The 19,149-nt window shown below is 39.3% G+C and overlaps 1 long non-coding RNA gene across 1 annotated transcript; it reads right to left on the bottom strand.

Moving 5' to 3' along the window:
• Positions 1-7,748: 7,748 nt before the first annotated feature.
• LOC131574687 (uncharacterized) lies at positions 7,749-18,826 on the bottom strand. Its single transcript, XR_009276563.1, has 6 exons — positions 18,737-18,826; positions 16,805-16,879; positions 16,305-16,485; positions 15,906-16,045; positions 14,701-14,836; positions 7,749-7,971 (listed from the first exon to the last, which is right to left on the bottom strand). It is a non-coding gene; the product is annotated as an uncharacterized LOC131574687 (long non-coding RNA).
• Between the last annotated feature and the right edge of the window lie 323 nt (positions 18,827-19,149).

Genomic DNA, 19,149 nt, shown 5'->3' with positions numbered 1-19,149 from the left:
CTGAGTATTCCTATTGGCTTCTGTATAAAGCAAAATCATAAGAAGTCCCTTTAAGATAAAACCATGACTCTGAATGTAGCACTGCTATTCCAGCTTCATGGCCCATAATAAACTACTTTCTCCAAGACAGGATTTGCCATTTATACATCAACCACTAGAAATAAAAATAACCTTTCTGATAATAATTCATCATAAGAATTCATAATAATTCACAGCTCTAACTTAGGTAGACCATACCTTTCTTTTACATACAAAGCCTGCTCATTTTTAATCTAAACAAATTTCCAGAGAGGAACATTTTACTTTGTTCCTTTTTTTTTTTTTAATCTGCAGTAAACTAAACACAGATGTCTCCAAAAGTACAAGGCTGCTGATGAGACCTCACAATTTTCTTATTTGGAGAAATCTAATTGTAAGTAGAGAGACATCTTTTTCTGAAGAGTGCTCACAGATTTACAGCTTGGAAATGGTGCAGTTGGACTTGGGTTTCAGTGTCTCCCACCCTGACAAATCACCCTTGCCTGATGTGACTGATAATCCCAGCTGGCTGCAGTGGCACCTCTGGGCTCTCAGTCCTGACCTGGGATCCCATCCCTGCCAATGCATCAATCCCCAGTCCTCTCCCAGGCTCAGCTCCCTCCCACTGCAACTCTCTGCCCAATTATTTGGATCTCAGTTACCCCTCTGAAGCAATTTCCTGCCTCTTTCAGGCTCATTTCTCAACTCCCAGGTAACAAATTTTCAACCTGATTACAACTGGGTGAGTCTAGTCCAGGCTCTTCTAAGGCAGTTGCATAATCTGAGCTGTTCTGCTGCAGCTGTTGTTGAACAAAAGTTATCTATAAACTGCAGACAAAATCCTTCCATATTTACAAAAGCTACTATGCAAAATATCACTATATACTGCACCACACCGTGGTTATTGTTTTCACTGGGACCTTACTGTTTGCTCAGTGCTCCCTGTGAGAAACCCACAGCTGCACTTTGCATGTGACTGGGAAAGAATTTAAAACTTGAACATTCTGATCACAAATTTCCCGTTGCCAAATAAATGTCACCATGAATTTAATGAATAAAAATTGTATTTTCTTAGAAATGAAATTGACTTCACGACTGGCAACATCAGGGTTTTTTTTAGTAGGCTTGGAGGAAAAGCTGGCACTGTAGTTGTGTACAATTAATCACTTTTGCTTGCCTGCTTGGTATCATATAACCAGAAAAAGTTACCAGAAGGAAAGAGAAAGAGAAAGTTTCCAAAATACAGCATTTGCACAACTATTAGCCAAGCTTCTCCACTTGCAAGCAGACACAGCCAAATCAGACAAAATTAGGTTGACAATGGGATCAAACTTAATCTAATCTTTGCTTAGATTGCATTTGTTTTTACAGATATTGCACTAAGGAAAGGGGCTGGGACTCAGCGTGGTATCCTCCACTCCTCCAGCAGTGGAGGCCCAGTGGGACTCCAGGCTCTAGAATGGATTTTTTTTGGAACTGCCTAAGGTCACTGGTTTTGGAAATAATCTTGAGCCATAAGTGATGGTCAGAGACCACCAAGTGGGCTGTGGAAACCTTAGAAGAAGAAAATACTGACATGAACCCGAGCCTCTCTTGTGTATTCTTCCTTTCAGTGATAAAACAAATGAACAGGGATCCAAATTAGAAATGCATTACCTAAGATTATTAGAAAATTAATCGTACAGTAAATGACAGAGAATCTTGGATGAATTTCTCTGCAACTGCAGTTCTAGAATTCAGCAGAGGAAATAAAAAACATAGCACAGTAATGAAACACTAAGTTAGAATCACCCAACAACCAGCTGAGTAAAATACTAATTTTTAAAGTTCTCAAAAACAGAAACCCTAAAAAAGAAGTGCACCCTGATTGGAAAAAGTATGCTCTGATCATGAACATAAGCTGCAAAGCCTATCTAGAATTAAAGTCTCAACATGTAGAAGAAGAGGAATTCAGCAATTTTAATGAAATATATAAATAATAAGATATTTATTATAGGCTTCTGTAACTATTTACAAGCTGGAGAAAAAAAGCTACAGAATACTGTCAATTGATATTTTCATAAAGGTTAAGACATAAATATATATACATATATACTACACACATCCTTATCAGCAGCACATTGCAGGGGTATTTCAGCTATCTCCACATCACATCAAGCTTGATAAAACAATGACATATCACATGATATCTGCACTCTGCTTGGACACAACAAACACTGGACTCAGCACTACCTATGATCTTTAATGTTATACCTTCTTCAAAACCATCTGCCATTCAGGACACTTAAAAATATTTGTATTGTTCCTCTCACATCATTTATCCAAGAGCTTTTCAACATCTAAACTGCAGAAAGGTAGCTCCAGCACGTGGCTTGACCCAAAACCTCCAAAGAAGAGTGTAAAATAAATAAACCTCAACAAAAGCAAGAGACAAGGTATGCATGAGAGGAAGACTAGTTTTCCATTGCCATTTTAGTATGATAAATTATCAATGTTGAACTGACACCTCTGTAAATAAGCTCTTCAAAATGCATTAGAGACACATGAACAAGTAATGAGCTCTCTTTTTGGAACTCTTTTTTGTTCACTCACAGAATAACTAACTTGCATGCTTGAAGTGAAAGAATGAGGAGTTCCAGTCTGCACCAGCTCCCTCGTTCCTCTCAATTCCAAAATTTTGTCCACAAAGCAGAGATCTGTAGTGGTCACCTGTGAAAAGCCACCCCGTGGCCAGTGCTGGACATGCCCAGTAGAAGGGCAGCTGGCAGCACAACACAGGTGCTGGGTTACCTCTGCATTCATGCTCAGAGGCAGTTCTTCAAGGCACCAGACAATGTTTAGCCTGATCTTTAACCTCTCAAACACTAAAGCACAAATTGTGTTGTCCTCTCTCTTGATTACCCCACCAGGACCCCCTGACACCATTTGCACTTACAAGTCCTTTGGCATGAACTAGTAGTCCAAGACCTCTCTCCAGCCTGACCAACAGCCTGAACCCAAACCTAGGTTAAGGCACCAAAGCTGAACATATCTCCTTTGATCTAAGGCTTTCGGGCCCTGGCTCACTGCTGTTTCCTGTCTGTAAAACTCCTTCTGCTCACAAAGGAAGGAGGAAGATGTTTTCTGTGCTGGCCATGAGACAGGACCCATCAGAAGTGAAAGAGTTTCACATCTCACTGGATGCAGAACTCCTTCACTCTTTCAAGAAAATATTATTTCTATCTTTTTTTGTCCTCACTCCATTTCTTTAGAGCTGGCCAGTCCTTAAGATGGTGCTTTATATGTATGTGTTGTACCAAGAGGCCTGGAGGCAGTAAAAGTCAAGCAGTCAAAAATTGTGTCCATAAATACATGTGAAGTCAAGCAAGGGGACTGATCACAAATAATATCTACTGTTATCTCAGCAGGGCTGACACAAGTCATGTAAGGCCAGAAAATAAGATATGGTGACAGCCTCTAAGTTTTGTTTATACCAACCCATCAATTCAGAAAAGTATCAAGAAGTTTTGCAAACAAATGCAGGCTGGAATGTTATATCCAGTCATGACACAATTAAAGAATGATCCTGATTTGGATATCAGTGCCTTGAAGCAGAGTCACCAATTGCCACAGAAGTTAAGGTTTCTTCTTTTTGTGGTAAAAAAACACTTAGTGGGGCACAGATTTGAAGCAGCCAAGGTCATTACCTGGTTTCAACTCCCACGTAGCACAGACCACTAAATTACACCAAGGTATCCCTGATTTAGTCTCAAAATTCTGGACATCAAACACAAAAGAAGTTTTAGCAGACAGTAACCATCTCCAGTAGATTCCTATTTTTGGCGAACAATAGCAAGACTCAGTATTGTAATTTTCTGCCCAAGAAAACCTCGTGACAATTGACAAATATTTGAGAAAGTTTTAGCATGTCTCCACTATTTGACAAATATGGAAACTGAAACTCCAAGGCATGAAAGTTAGGCACAGAGAAATTAACCTGTAAATAAAACCAAGCAATATTTATATGCACTAATTAAAGTCTGCAAAGTGGGGTTTAAATGAGATTTGAGTGCCATGCAGGCTTGCTGCCTGGGCCTTCACCTTACCCAAGCCTTTATAAAGTGAACATAAAATGAAGAATTTCTGAGTCTTATCACCTTTTTGCTTTTACAAAGGACAGCTATTGCTTATTTTTATTTACCTTTATTTGCTTTGTATTCCTGTAGAGGAACAGACAAAGGTGGTACAGCAAAAGGTAAATTTTTTCACAGATGAAACTACTGAAGTTAGAGAAAGCAAATCTTCTGTTCCACAGAGGAAGGCTGCACATGCCTGTCTAACCCAGCCATATTTCTGGGGTTAAATGATGCAAAGATAAAAAGCTGACTTTGTGAAACAAAGGTAAATAGCAACCCAGATGCTCTCATTCATATTCTGAAGTTATTGCCATCAGCTCTGTGACCAACACATTTCACAGCTTGTGAATTTCCAACAATCATAAATTAGGGCACTAAGAGAGCACCAAATACAGTCCTATAAACCTTTGGAAGGGTTTCCTTTATTTATATTCCAGATGGGGACACTACCAATGCTCTAAAGTTTATAAAGTATTGGAATCCAGTAGAATCCAGTCCTCAAATCGTTCATTTTATATTTTTGATGGCCTGGATTATAGCCATGTATTTTCACTGCTCCACAAGTTCACATACAAGGTAAGGAACTATGATTTATTCTTTGTCGTTCTTCCAAGCAGAACAAGGTCCGTCAGGTGCAAAAAAAAAGTGCAGGCTTCACATAAAACAAGATCATGTCTCCAAGGAAGTGGAATAACCCTTCCTTTACAGAGTCTCTGTTTCGCCCTCTTGGCCTTTACATGTGAGCAAAGTAACAGAAATGATAAGAAAAAAAACATTAAAATCTGAAAAAAGGTTCCTAAGGTCACTGAATTTGGTTCTGAAGGCATAATCAGCTATACACAATACCTAAACTAATACACAGATTCCTTTCTAGAGAAGTTTGTCTTTCTAGGTGAGAGGTACTGACGAGACATGAGAGGGAGAACCTTGTAAAGTTTCCCCATAAACATTACTCCCCAACATTTTGTGTTCTAAGTCCCATGGGACACCCATGACTTTCCAGAATCCAGCACTGGCACTCGCCGTACGTTCACTTCATAGAACTTCTTTTCTAGGAAAGCTTATATTTAATGATGTTAAACTGCACTGAAAATATTTGTGACATCTGTCAAATTAATTTTAAAAAATTCATTAGGGTCAGTGCAACTGTAATAAATACAAAATTAATAGCACGGGGCTCTTTTAAGGTTACATTAAAATAACATTCAGGATCTGTTTGAATCTGACAAAATCCAGGGAACTGGCTACAGCCACAATTTGTCCTTAAATTCTTTGTGCCTACATATGAAAGGTGCTAAACAATCCATATTTTTTATTCACAGTGCTCCATGTGCTGGAGTAGAGGAAGTAGTCTCGGAATTAAACCTGGGATTTAAGCAGTTCAGCTTCATTTGGCTTACAGCTCTCCTAGGGCAAGTTATTCTTGTAAGAGTATAATTTTATAATTACTTCTTTTAAGAGTAATTTTATAAATTCTGGAAGACTATATTTAAATCTTCCCACAGGTGTTTTGAGGAGAAGTTCTCATCCATTGATGGTGTGAAATGCTCTGACCCTGGTGCACAGGAGACAGAGCATGGCAAAATCCTGTTGCTCTCTCTGGGCTGCTGGCACTGCCTGGTGGGACATGCTGGAACAAGAGTTTATATTTAAACATCACTTTCCTGAGTTCACTCCTTTCCTGCATTCCCCATTTTCCCCTTGTGACACTATGTCTCAGAAATACACCTTCTCTTGCTTCAGAGAAAAGGGCATGGCAAAATTTGGACTTCTGCACTGCAACATTTAGGATCACTGGAGAATGAGATTCTCCCTTCTGTATTTTCAGTTCAAAATATAAATATATGGAGACAAGTTAAATCACATTAAAAATTAAATCACTATAAAAAATAACCACATTAGATCTAGGAGAGTATTGAAATTTGTCAAGTCAATTACTTCATCTAAAAAAGCCCAAATGCAGAGCTTTAATTTGGAATCTATGTGACAAGTACAGCTCAGTATTTTTAAAACAATATACCAGGGACTTCAAGGACATATGACTGAATCCTATATCTTTTAGCTAAATTGAAAACAAGCAGCCAGGTAAAATCCTCATTTCCAAATTTATATGAGTCTTTTCCCAGAAGTTATTCTCACAAGGCTTTTAAGTACATCTTTGAATTGCAATTTTGTTACTTAGAGCCAAGTGACAAGAAAGATGAATCATGTCTCAGAATTTATTCAGCATTGCTAATTAAACTCATTCCTGGAGGCCTGGGAAGCACTAAACCACTGGAGTGTAACAGTGAAAATTAGTGATTTGAATAGAAGAATCATGAACTTTGGAAAAGAAAACATTACCCATCGGTGGAGCTCACAAAATAACCTCTTACAGAAACTAAATAAGATTAATGAAGGTGAAGTCAAGAAAAACAACATCTTTTAAAAGTTTTCATGTCTTACTTTCTAAAGAACACATAAAATAGACTCAGTGCCACTAAAACGCCTTAACATGCACATTTAACACAAAAGTGGGGAACCAAGTTTTTATAGGCCTCACCTTACTACACGCACAGGGAAAAAAATCTTTTCAACAAAAATTATTTAAAAAAAAACAATTCAAAAGAAAAGAACCTTCAAGTATTTCCAAATATTTGGGTCCAGATCCCGACCCTTCAATTTTTGTCATATTTCAGTTTAAACTGTTATCATAAGGGTTTCAGTGCTACCAATAATATTTATTGTCAGTGAAAGAACTATGTATGTTTCCTGATTTTCTTCCTGCTGAATATCCTGGAGACTTGTACACCCAGCACACAGCCCTTGAGGGCTCAGGCTTTCACCTTGCAACAAACAAAGCACAGACATGACAATAAAAATCTGTCAGGATAACAGGGCTACTGCATCTGGAAATCCATGCAAAAAACAGCAAAGAGGAAGCCTGCAAAATCAGAAGTCACTGGTGAAATGCTGGATTTAATGCAGGGATTATTCTCCTGGTGGGAAGGCCAGGGCTTCTGGCAGTGGAAGGTAAGATTGGACCTCAGTGGGCCCAAGGAACCATGGAAAACTGTGATTATTTAGCACAGTGCCTTGCTGTGAAGCCTGGTATTACTCCCAAATCATGCCAGAACACCCATGTAAATGTAAATCCCACAGCTGTCAGAGGGCAGCTCTGGGGGAACCTGAATATCACTGGTGAGGTTGGAATTGAACTGCTGTAACTAAGAGTGGGGTAAGACTTGCCCTCTGCTGCACTAGAAATGAATAGAGAAATTCATGCATAAAGAACTGTAGATCACACATGTAATAAAACACACATTCCAGGACTTCAAAACTTTCCTGTAAATCCCAGGCTTCTATCATGTTCCATTTTTAAAAAGGGGGGAAATAACTATGTGGTTTTATTTTTTTTTTAGTAATAAACAGATTTTTAGGGGACTTCATCCAGTTGGCTGGATTATTCTGGTTTTTATAATGCTATATTGGGGCTTCAATGGTCAGAGACCCAGTCCATTTAGCAAGCACTTGTAAGTTCCAAGAGTAAAACATAGCAACCACAGTTCTCACAACATACCTTCAAAGAAAATGTAACTTTGCCAGCAGCATGATCAGTCTGTGATTGGCCCAGGGTTGTAGGTGTCACTCTCTTCAACAAACTCATGTAATTTGTGCTTGAGCCATGCTCTGATAAATTCCTCATGCTTCTCAGGAGTTTCTCAGGCCTGGAGTCCTCTGTAACAGCATTGCCAGTGCTGGAATCCAGCTGTTCTGCATGTACAGGCATTTAGTCCTTCCATTATGGCATTTATGAATCTGTACACTCAGAAGTCTATTACTTAGAAGCAATCCATCTCTAAGAACAAAAGAAAAAGCTCTTTAAAAAAAAGCATCCAACTTACCAAAAGGGCTCAGCCTTAGATGTAAAACCACACTGATACCTGAAACCACAGCCCAAACCCCATCACCTCCATGACAAGGATATTGGAGCAATAAAAGTGCATCAGCTCTTGAAATCCTGCACTGTTTGGTGACCTGCTCCAGAGAGGTTCTGCAGAGATCCATTACCTCTGGAGGTTATGGGCTGGACCGAGCAGCAAAACACAGAAATGTGATCTCTGTCAGCCTTCACACGACACTTACAAAACTAACACACACTGCGACATAACTGATGACTTTTGTTCAAACCCACCGGGTGACTGAACATGCACAGCCCCATAATTGCTCTTTAAGCAGAGAGTTTTCTTGATGATTTGGAAAGTGGGAGACCAAATGTAGAACTCCACCAATACACCAGGCAACTGACAGAAAATCCAGCCAAATGCTAACAGGAGGAAAAACGTTTTTTTTTAAAAAAAAGCTGTTTCTATTAAAGCTCTTTTTGAGTGCAGAGTTCTGAGTCTGTAAGAACATCCCTCACCGTGTTATTTACATTCAAAGTTAGTCACCAATGCAAATTACCCCTGACCATGGCTATTCAGTGAAAAATGCTCACTTTCCAGAATGCAAAGTTAATATCAGGAATATGAGATTTGAAAGGAAAATGCCAATTGGAACTAAACTGAAACTGTCCTCAACATCTAGCCTTGCTATGAACAATATCTAGTTCAGCAGCAACAAGGATGCAAAGCTTCCTTGAAGATGATTTTGTGATTGTCTGATTACATGATCTTCATGGTTTTCTGAAGATACTTCTCAGACAAGAAGGACAACAGGATACAGTAAACTTAAAAAAAAAGAAGAATATGAAGAGTAGTGCCCATGCCCAAGTCATGGAAGCAAGACACAGCTCTTTTAAAAAAAGAAATTTATCACAAAAATCGACTCTTCAGAAAATAAAGAAAAAAATAGAATTATATATTATTTATTTGAAATACATGGCTTTTATAATTATATTTACTGTAACTTAAAAAAAAAGTTTAATTACCAACCTCACAGTGCATTTAAATGGTTAAGAAGTTTCTGAACTGTTCTTTTCCCTAAGAAAAGATGTTCTCAGGTTGCAGCTATCCTGAAAAAAGAGCTTTCCAGCATTTGAGCACTTTTAAAGAAAGTATTTTCCAACCCAGCAGCACATTAGTATGTCCTTGAGGACAGAGGAGGAGAAATACATATCACGTATCACCGTGCTTTTAGAATTAAAGAGCAAGGGAGAATAACAGTGGTAGCTCCTAGTGAGAGGTGGATTCTTCAGCAGTAGAAAGCTACCCTGGCTTAGGGCAGATTTGGATTTAGAGATCCCTCTGCTCTCTTGTGAACATTTCATACAATAGTAGCACGCTGCACTAGTGGGACCTTAGAGAGGTATATCCTTCAAAACCTTCTCTTTGAGACAACTTATGGGGCCTCTGGCACAAAGAGGGGCAGGGCCACAGAGAAATGACTGGAAGTCTGAAAAGGTCTCTTCATGAGCAGAGATCTTCATGAAGAGGAGCATTGTTGACCAAAGGAGTATTCAGCAGAGGCATGCCAAACAATGAAAGATATAGAGAAAACAGGCTCTCGGTGTTTAGTCTGTATTATACCTGACCTCTAATGAAACTGAAGTGTAACAGCACATAATTAACTGGTGGAATCCCTGGCTTTGCTAGGGTTGCAAGTGGAATTTAAAACATTGCAAAGACAAGCTTCCCACTCATTTTGGAATGGATGTCTCTCAATACTCCTCACAGAACATCTTTCATTCTTTAATAAAATTGTAATTGAAAACACTATAAAAACGGTGTGATTCAATGGGTCAGCTACAGACCTCTCAGGATTACACTTTGGTAATCAATGACAGATTACAAAAAAATTCAAGGTTCTATTAGAGAAGGAAATTATGCTTACATTTCATGGCATGTCAAACAGTGGCTGAGAAGAGACAATGAAGAACCTTTCCACTCCTCTTTCCCTGCCTTCCTTGGACAAGTTGTTCTGACAGGCTGTTTTGGAGCTCCATCCATCATCCTCCAAGTGATCCCCCAAGAGCCAGGATCAGATGCAGCATACCAATCCACATGACACATCATGACACACTCCTGTGTGACCATCCTAGTGCACTTGCAAAACTGCAGGCACTTACAGAACACGTTAATTAAGTTTTCTTTGGAGACTTCCTCTTCAAATTTAAGATTACACACAGTGTTTACAGTGGAGACGGTCACCAGAATGGAATTTGACTATCTTAGCCATTCGAAAAAATATTGCTATATCTTGGACTTTTAATAAGGTTTCCACAGATTTTATATGGGTCAAAGGGAGGGAAAGTGCTTCTAAGATACTTTTAAGATAATGCTTCCATTCCACTTAGAATGGAAACTGCCTTTTTGACACCTAAAGCTGCCGAGCCCTTGATCTGCTTTTCCTCAGGTAGAGAATCCATGAAGTGATGAACAACTTCTCAAGCAGGGTTATGAGCTCTTTACATTTTATGCATACAGCCTCAGATTCTTCCAGCTACTTTGAGCATTTTTAATGCATGAATCAGCCACGGGCCCTTGACTGCAAGAACCTTGACAAGCAGAATTCTGTACTGAGATGTGAAGGCAAAGCGCACTGAGCCCTGCTGAGCCTGTTTATGGATTTGGGGGCATTGTTCTGGCAACTGAGGGAGCTTTTACAGAATTTTGTGCATTTTTTCCAGGATACTTTGAGGAGCACATTGACAGAAGCCCTCAAATTTCTTGTAAGTACTATTTTTCTGAAAGTCATTAAAAAAAAATAAATCTAGAACTTCCTATGTTGCCTGCTCTAACAGCAACATTTTCTCTAAGGTCATCACCAGATGACTAGAATGTTTTGTTTACCTTTTGGTCTAATCAGAGAAGATAGATTTTGTTTTGGGAAGATGTTTGGTTTGTAATGCAAAGTGCTCACTGAAAGATGTTTCTGTTTTCTCTGTGTGTAAGGTTTTCCAGAGTTTTTGGTGGTGGCACCAGCTGTGTTTCACAGCCTGCTCACCCAGGAACAGGATGTGAAAGGACTCACCACAACACAGGCTGCAGGAAAGCAATGCCAGCCACAGTGCAACTCTGCACCAAACACTGTGTGTGACTTGGCAAAAGGGTTTTCCCAAGAATTACAACTGAACTCCATTCTTTTCATGGGTTTGTCTTTTTTTTTTTCCTTTCCCTAGGAGGGACTAGAGATAGTTGATAGGAATAAATACATGTTTAGATAGAATGCCCTTTCTGACCAAAAGTCTAATTTCTCAGTTACAAAGGAAGCACAGAACATTCTTTAACTTTGCCTTTTCATCACTGAATCAGAGAGAGTTAAAAAAGATCATTCCTAAACAAAATGGAAAAAGTGAAATGCCTAAAAAAGTGTGAGAGTGACAATTTTTTCCAAAATGAAGTCCATAGCAAAAAAAGTAAAATTCTCTTCTTAAAAACCCAAACAAGAAGTTCTTTCTCAAAAGTTTGGACTAACTTCCCCATGCATTCTTCTACTTATGAGAATGATACTTAATAAATCGTGCTCATTTTCACTGGAGACCTGGAAAGGCCAAAGCTCACTTGCTCTGTGCAGACCCAAAGGGAGAGCACAGCATTTACCCAGAACAGAAATCACTTTTCCTTATGCCAGTGCAGCAGGTTGGTTTGTTATATTGTCATTACCAAATGAGAAATGATTTCTTATATTGTTCTGCCCCAAACCACTACATTGTAGTACTACAGTATCTGAAATATAAATGTACAATATTGTTTTCAAGTACCTAAATTGTCCTTTTGGTTAAAGAGCTTGGAGGCTCCTGGAGGAAGCATGACAAAAATAAGACCAGAAGGATAACTAAAAATATGTAATTAAGATGATGTTTTGTAGAGTGTGAGACAGGAATCACTCCATAGAAATGTTTAAAACCTCTGAGAAATAACAAAGTCATTTAAATGCAGTCTTAGTTTAAATGTGAACTTGCACATGATAGATGTGATTTTATATATATCTATATATAAGCCATAAAACCTGTAGATAATGTACAGAAACGATAATGATCACTGGATAAAAAACCACTATAGATTAATGAAAAAATCTGAGTGAATCCTGAACTGCTCAAGGAAGGGTACACAGTTCTGACAGATCCCTTAGTACAAATGGTGGGAGTAAAACATATCCACATGATAATCACATCCTTACCAAAATTGAAAACGTATGTGAAAGTCATGGTGGTCTTGCAAAAATATAAACTCATAAACGATTTTTTGATTTGGTGTCATCATTCATTTCTTTCATTTGAGAAATCAGTTTTAGTAGGCCATGCAAAGATTGATGGCTTTTTCATAAAAGGATATTTTATGAAATAGTGAAATGTAGCATATTTCTACCTGATAAATGCAGAGACCTGTAAACTTTGAACCCAAATTGGCCTTTGTTGCTCATGACCCTGTTTAAGTGATTTATTTTCTTTTAACAACTGCAGTCTGCAGGAGGTAGAATATACTGCATAGATCTTTAATTCTGTTGAAAATTGAACAGTTTAAACAGAATGGCTGACATTAGAAGACGTATTACTGAAAAGTCATATTATCTTCATTTCAGTATCCCTTTTAGGAACAATATTTATGGTTGGAGAAAATGTGTAATTTATAAAAACAACTTGGTAGGCTGCTGCAGAGCAATGGAGAAGCTGGCATCCTCATCCCCACATCAGGGTGTCTACAGAACTGCATCAAAGCTAGAGACTCTGGAAACCTGGCACAAGGAAAGGGATAAAATCAGAAAACTGGCCTGTTGTCTAGCAGAACATCTTGAGGGAACTGAATACTCCCCACCCCTGTGAAACATTTGGATAGCATTTGGATAATACTCTGCTAGAATTTTTCTGCCAGGCTTGCAGTACAACAGCTTATCATTGGCTTAAGTGAATTCTGTTTCTTTTTTGCCTTCCTTTCATTGCTTTTTGTTTTTATTTGGTCAGTGTGCACTGAAGTCAAACAGCATCATAAGCATACCTCCTGCTCCTCAGTGTGACTGTCACCGTGGAAGCTCAGCAGATCAGTCCTCTTCCATGTGTAGGGAAAAACCACCTCAAACCCAAAACATTTACCCTATGGAGACCCAACTTTGTTTTGCTTCACTGGAGCCTGATCTCAGGTAGCTTCCCCAGCAGCACACCACAACACTGCTCCAATAATCCTCATCAAATGACAAGCCTACAAAATCTTAGCAGGTTTTAATGTTATCTCTGCATTATTACATAGTTCCCAAGGCTTCTTCTTATAAAATTAAGTGGATATGATCAGAGAAATGAACAATGCTTTTTTAAAACTCTGGTTTGAAGTTGCTCATTTATGAAACATGAAAAAAGCTTCTGTTAAGCAAATTCCGCATTTGTGGAACATCTCATGAATATATGGTGTTTTAATAAAAACAATAAAAGTTTAAAGCTCCCCTACTTTTCTCTGCTCTTCATTATTAGAAATAAATCTTAAGAAGCAGATAAAAGTATTACAATTAATCCCTCCTGAATAGAGACAGTATGCACTATTATTTTCAATACGAGAGAAAATGGCTTTGACTGGAGTGGCAACAACTGGCAAGCCGATTTTATAGTTTTGATTTATTGAATATTAGGAAATAGACTTTTTTAATAACAATTCCATTTAAGTATTCATTAAAATGGAATTAGTACAAGCAGGGCCAGATTCTGATATCCATATTCTTGTCAGACAGCGTTTTATTACAGAAAAGTCTCACTGACATCAGCGGGATTACTTGTAAAAGGCCATTCAGCATGAGTGAGAACACAGAGCTGGACCCTACAAGGGTACAGAGGTTTTAGGTGCTCCCCCCTGACCCCCACGTGCCCCACACATCCTTTGGCAATGGCTGGAGCAGTATGGAATTGTGTGCTCCAGGCATCCCATCCACACTGGAGTGCATCAACTGATTCCACAAATACCTGACCCCACTTTGCCCCAGGTATATGGGCTATGGAATATATACCTTCCTCCTCACAATGGAAATAATTCCCAAGTGCTGATTATTTTGATTTATGTTCATCTTCACAGTTCTTTCAGTCTAAGTTTGACCCAAAGAATGCATAGCATATATTGCCATGAAAAAAAGCACTATGAAAATGAATTTTAATTTATAAGAAAAATCATTCAGAAGGAAAAGAGTAGTGGGCTACAATGATGAATCTTACTACAGGATCAAGGCTGCATACTCCACTTCTCCTTGAACAACAGAAGCAAAGGACACCTTTCATTTTTGTTTTTTACACTCCTGATTTAAATACACAAATAAGCAAATAAACAAATTCCAGTAAACTCTTGAGATGGCACTGGGTAAAGAGAACTGACTTACTTATTAATGTTATTGATAACTAGAAAAAGCACGTTGATTTTTCCCATCTGTAACATAAAATATCTCAAATTCTGAGTTCTAGCACCTGTACTATTTTTCTTTATTCCATAATCTCTATAACAAGCAGGGAGGAGGCTGAGAAATTTGACCTTTATCCATAAAACAATGATGGATGAGCAAATTGTGAATGTCCTAATATATTTTTCATTCAAAATTACTTGGCAAAAGATTTTGACAAATAATTTTTAGTTTATGTGCACTAATTTCATATTTTCATTACTTTCACAGGTCATACCTGGAATATGCTTCTACTCCTTGACTGGGTGAACACAAAATTCAGTCCTGACAGCAAAAACTTCACAGCCTGTTCAGTGCAGGTACAGCCCTCCCTCCTCTACAGGGCTGCAGAATCCCACAGCAAAAAAACTCATCTGCTAATAGAAAAACAAATACGGTCACAACAAATTTTAAGTATCAGAAGAGGTCTATTTTTTTATTTTATTGTAATGTAATGTAATGTATTATAGTTATAGCATAATATAGTACAATTAGTAAACAGACTACTGACTGTTTAACTTTGGTTTAAAAACTGCCCAACACCAAAGGTTTCTGTTGTAGAGTTCTCAAAGGTCAGACTTGAAAGCTTAAACTTCAGGTTCTACTGAGATAAAGGCACAGTGCTTTGCAAAGTTATGCTATTATCCCTGGTTATAATCTTCACTGACTTCAGAAATAATTGCTCTCCTTAAACAAAAAGGAAGTCTGATTCTAATTTGCTATCTAGATCTACATTCTTATATTCTTTTTATAGATTTTTGAACAAGTTATCACTGGAATCTTCCTTCACTCAAACATAAGTGAAAGTTTTATCTTACTTCAGATATCACAAAAATAATTTATGACTAAGGAAACAAAACCTTTTGTCTCACAATATATTTCTTTGCGACAGCTGTGGTATTTCACTGAAAGCACAAAAGCTGTGATGGTCTGGACTGCAATCAACCATTTTTAATAGGAAATTTTTAAAGACTTTTAATAAGATCCCCTAACATAATTTATGGGGAGAGGTTTTGAAGTGAAGAGGCATTGTTTGGCAAAGTGTTCTTCCTCTAATCTCAGGAAATTTAAATAATTGAGTGCTCATTTCCTCTAAACTTAGGATTTCTCCTTAAAAATGGTTAAGAAAAACACCTGTTACACGAGCAGCAAAATAAGCATATCAAGAGTAAAAAAAAAAAAAAAAATTAAAAATGCTTTTCAGAGGCAAAAGTCCATGTCACAACCCAATATTATTAGTGATAATAATAATGCAATATTAAATTTTGTTTCTTCAAGTCAGAATTTTTAATACATATCTTGAATGAAGACAGCACGGTGGTCAGGGCAACTGCAGGTATTTATTTTAACTGATACACTTAGGGGAAGAAGTGTAGACAAAAGTGGAGAATTCAGAGATTACAAGAAAACCAAAAATGAGCACCCAAAAGTTCCTATACTTACTGAAGTTATCCAGAGTTCCTCTGGCTACAGAACTTGGCTGGAAGAATAAGGAAAACAGGCTTCCCCTGAGATCTCTGATATATCTTGCAAGAAGAGGCTCAAAGGGTATTTTAGCAGTTTCCCTTTAGCCCCAACGAGAACTAGGGAGAAAACAGAAACATAAGCAGGAAGCATAGTGATTGATACATTGATAAAGCTAATTAAAGCTCCTAAATATGAAACAGATTCAGATTGGCTGTCTAGCAATTTGAATGAATTTTTGAATTATTTTTTACCTTTTCTGAGTAACTCATATGCTGTAATTCTGACTTAAACCAAAAGCTAATTTAACTGTGTTCTGCTCGTTTAGATCGGCTAGAATATCCCTCCAAAGGAGAAAAAAAAAAAGAGAGGGAGAACCTTTGAAGCAAGGAGTCCTGAAAAGCTCAGACACAGCCTCGATAGCCCGGGTCGCTGCGTGTCCAAGACCTCCAGAGGGCACTCAGCAACAAAACGGATAGCACCGGGAAAAGGGGGAGATTCCCAGCGGCCACTCATCCTTACACCGCTTTCCGGGGACACAGAGCAACTCTCTTCTCTCCTACAGAGAAAACCGTAAAAATAAGCAAGTAAATGAATAAGTAAATAAGAAAATAAACAAACAAATAAACAAATAGACAAATAAACAAATAAACAAATAGACAAATAAACAAATAGACAAATAAGAGGGATTCTGAAGAGGGAAAATTATGCCATCGGAGTCTGCACTTCCTTTCTGTATTGGAGAAGATGCTTTTCATCAATGCCTTTAACAAAAGAGGATCAGCTTTCAGAGTTTAACGCTAAACCCTTTCTTTTCAAAAACTGTCTGTTTGTTTTAAAGAGCCTCCATAAAAAAAATGCTTTTTAAGACGTGTCACCTAAAGAACTTCAGTCACCAAGTTCAAAGTGATGGAACGCTACTTCTTTAGACTCCACCTCTCTCTCTGGTTCGCCTGCAGAAACAAAAAAACAATTTACAGTGGGTACCGGCCAAAATTCCTCTTTTTCCTTCAGCAGTTAAGTCTTACCTCGGGTGGTAAGGCCTTCCCGATGTTACACAGACACAGACGGACTCACACACGTCAGGCAGCCCCAGTGCCCTCCCCTGGCTCCTGCTGCGGGGTGTCCCTGAGGTCTCAGCCCTGCTACCCCAGGGCTCCGGGAGCACCAGCGCTGGGGCTCCGCAGGCTCCTCCGCCTGCCTCCCCTTCACCCCTGCCCCGTTTCTGGGCTGGCTTCACGAACTGCACCATAAACAACTGCCTCGTTTCCACAGAAATGTCATCATTCCAATGACACTGCCGGCCATTCCTCCGCTGCATCCTCTTTGCATCGCTGGTTTCACAAAATGCACACCGCCCCCTTTATATTCAAAGCGGCCTTCCTGATGCACAAGTTCAAACCTCAGCTATCATCTGTCATCTTAATTCTTCTGGGACAAATAAAGTATCATGCAACAGAACATATGTGGATATTCCAGCAGAGCTCTTTGGAGTCATGTCCTGTCTACCCAATGTGATCCATGGTTATTTTATTATATATTCAGAATAATACATGACAAACCTCCATGTGGGTGCACTGCCTAAATTAAAATAGACACTGGGGTTGGGAGTTCCCTGGGTGATTTGGGCCATTTCCATGCCCTGAGGTAGCTTAGGCATCTGCAGAGGAATTTATTTCAGGCACAGCACGGGATCTATAGGACAAACATCGCATATTCCAGGCATGTACAATATTCCAGAGTGTAAACTGGCAACAGGCATGTGCTTTAGCACCTGAAATGTCTCCTAAAGATGTGTGAAAATCAAATGTACCACGTATCTCTATCCCCCAGGATGATGGATCCCAGTTACCTTTACTGACACAGGACTGTGTTAAGCAGTACTAGAGAAAAGTCACCTACACTTTAAAAATGCTCAAACACTCATTCTCTGAAAATCAGATCCTCTTCGAGATCAGCCATGCAAAGGAGAGATCTATATCTATATCTACATCTATATCTACATCTATATCTATATCTATATCTATATCTATATCTATATCTATATCTATATCTATATCATCTATATCTATATCTACCTATATATCTATCTCTGTATCTATCTATAACTTCCAGGGTGCTGACCTCTGAAATACAAAATACTGGTAGGACTATCAATCAGACAGTATTAAAATATCCTGGTTAAAAGATAATTAATCAGCTACAGTAGGGGTAATATTTTTAAGATACTGCCTGAAGTAGAATAATAAGGCAGGGTTTGTATGATGGAAAAATTAAAAGTTGAAGCATTATTTAAAAGTTACACAAGCGTGTAGGTAATTAAAGCGAAGCAGAGTCACAACATTTAATAAAGGCAGTGTGGGCCTTTTATCACTTTCACTGTGCTCAGTGCTGTGGAGACTCAGAACCTGGTGTTAAAAACCCTGTTCTAGTCATTAGAGTAAATGAAGGAGTTTAGCCATGATTCGGTGAGGTTTGCAAAATAAAGTTTGTGCACAGCAGTCTTTATTGACCAGGTTCCTGGTTGGACTTGGTGATTTTAGAGCTCTTTTCAACCTTAGCTGTTCTAGGATTTTCTTGGCTTTCATTTTAGGTTTTGAGCAGGGGAAAAGCCACCTTATGGTGATCTGCCAGAGCTGACCAGGAAACTTCTCGAGCAGAAAACACCGGGACAGCGAGTGAGGCCTCCTCGTTCCTCAGCGGAGCGTGAGCGCAGGTGCTCAATGAAGCCAAAGAAAGGCGGCCGGACTCCACCGCTGCCCTTCCTCCCACCGCCTTTCACTCCCGACACACCAAATCTGCTGTTTAACCTGCTCCGGCAAAGACGGCGAGACGAGAAGCACTTCAGCTTTTAAGTGGGGAGGAAGGAAGGTGCGTGATGGACGGGTGGGGGGGGGGGGGGGGGGGAGGCGAGTGTGAGGGGAGGTGGGTGAGAGTGTGAGAGGAGGGGAAGAGAGGCGAGTGTGAGGGGAGGGGAGGCGAGTGTGAGGGGAGGGGGGGCGGGTGTGAGGGGAAGGGGAGGGGGGGCGGGTGTGAGGGGAAGAGGGGAGGGTGTGAGGGGAAGAGGGGGCGAGTGTGAGGGGAAGAGGGGGCGAGTGTGAGGGGAAGAGGGGGCGAGTGTGAGGGGAAGAGGGGGCGAGTGTAGCTGCCGTGCCCATGCCGGGCAGTCCCAGGGTCCCGCCCGGCGGTGTGAAGTGCGGGCAGGGTAGGCAGAGCGGGCAGG

Source organism: Poecile atricapillus, chromosome 1 (assembly GCF_030490865.1).
Source record: "Poecile atricapillus isolate bPoeAtr1 chromosome 1, bPoeAtr1.hap1, whole genome shotgun sequence".
Taxonomy (NCBI): domain Eukaryota; kingdom Metazoa; phylum Chordata; class Aves; order Passeriformes; family Paridae; genus Poecile; species Poecile atricapillus.
This window is presented reverse-complemented; position numbering and strand designations above follow the sequence as displayed.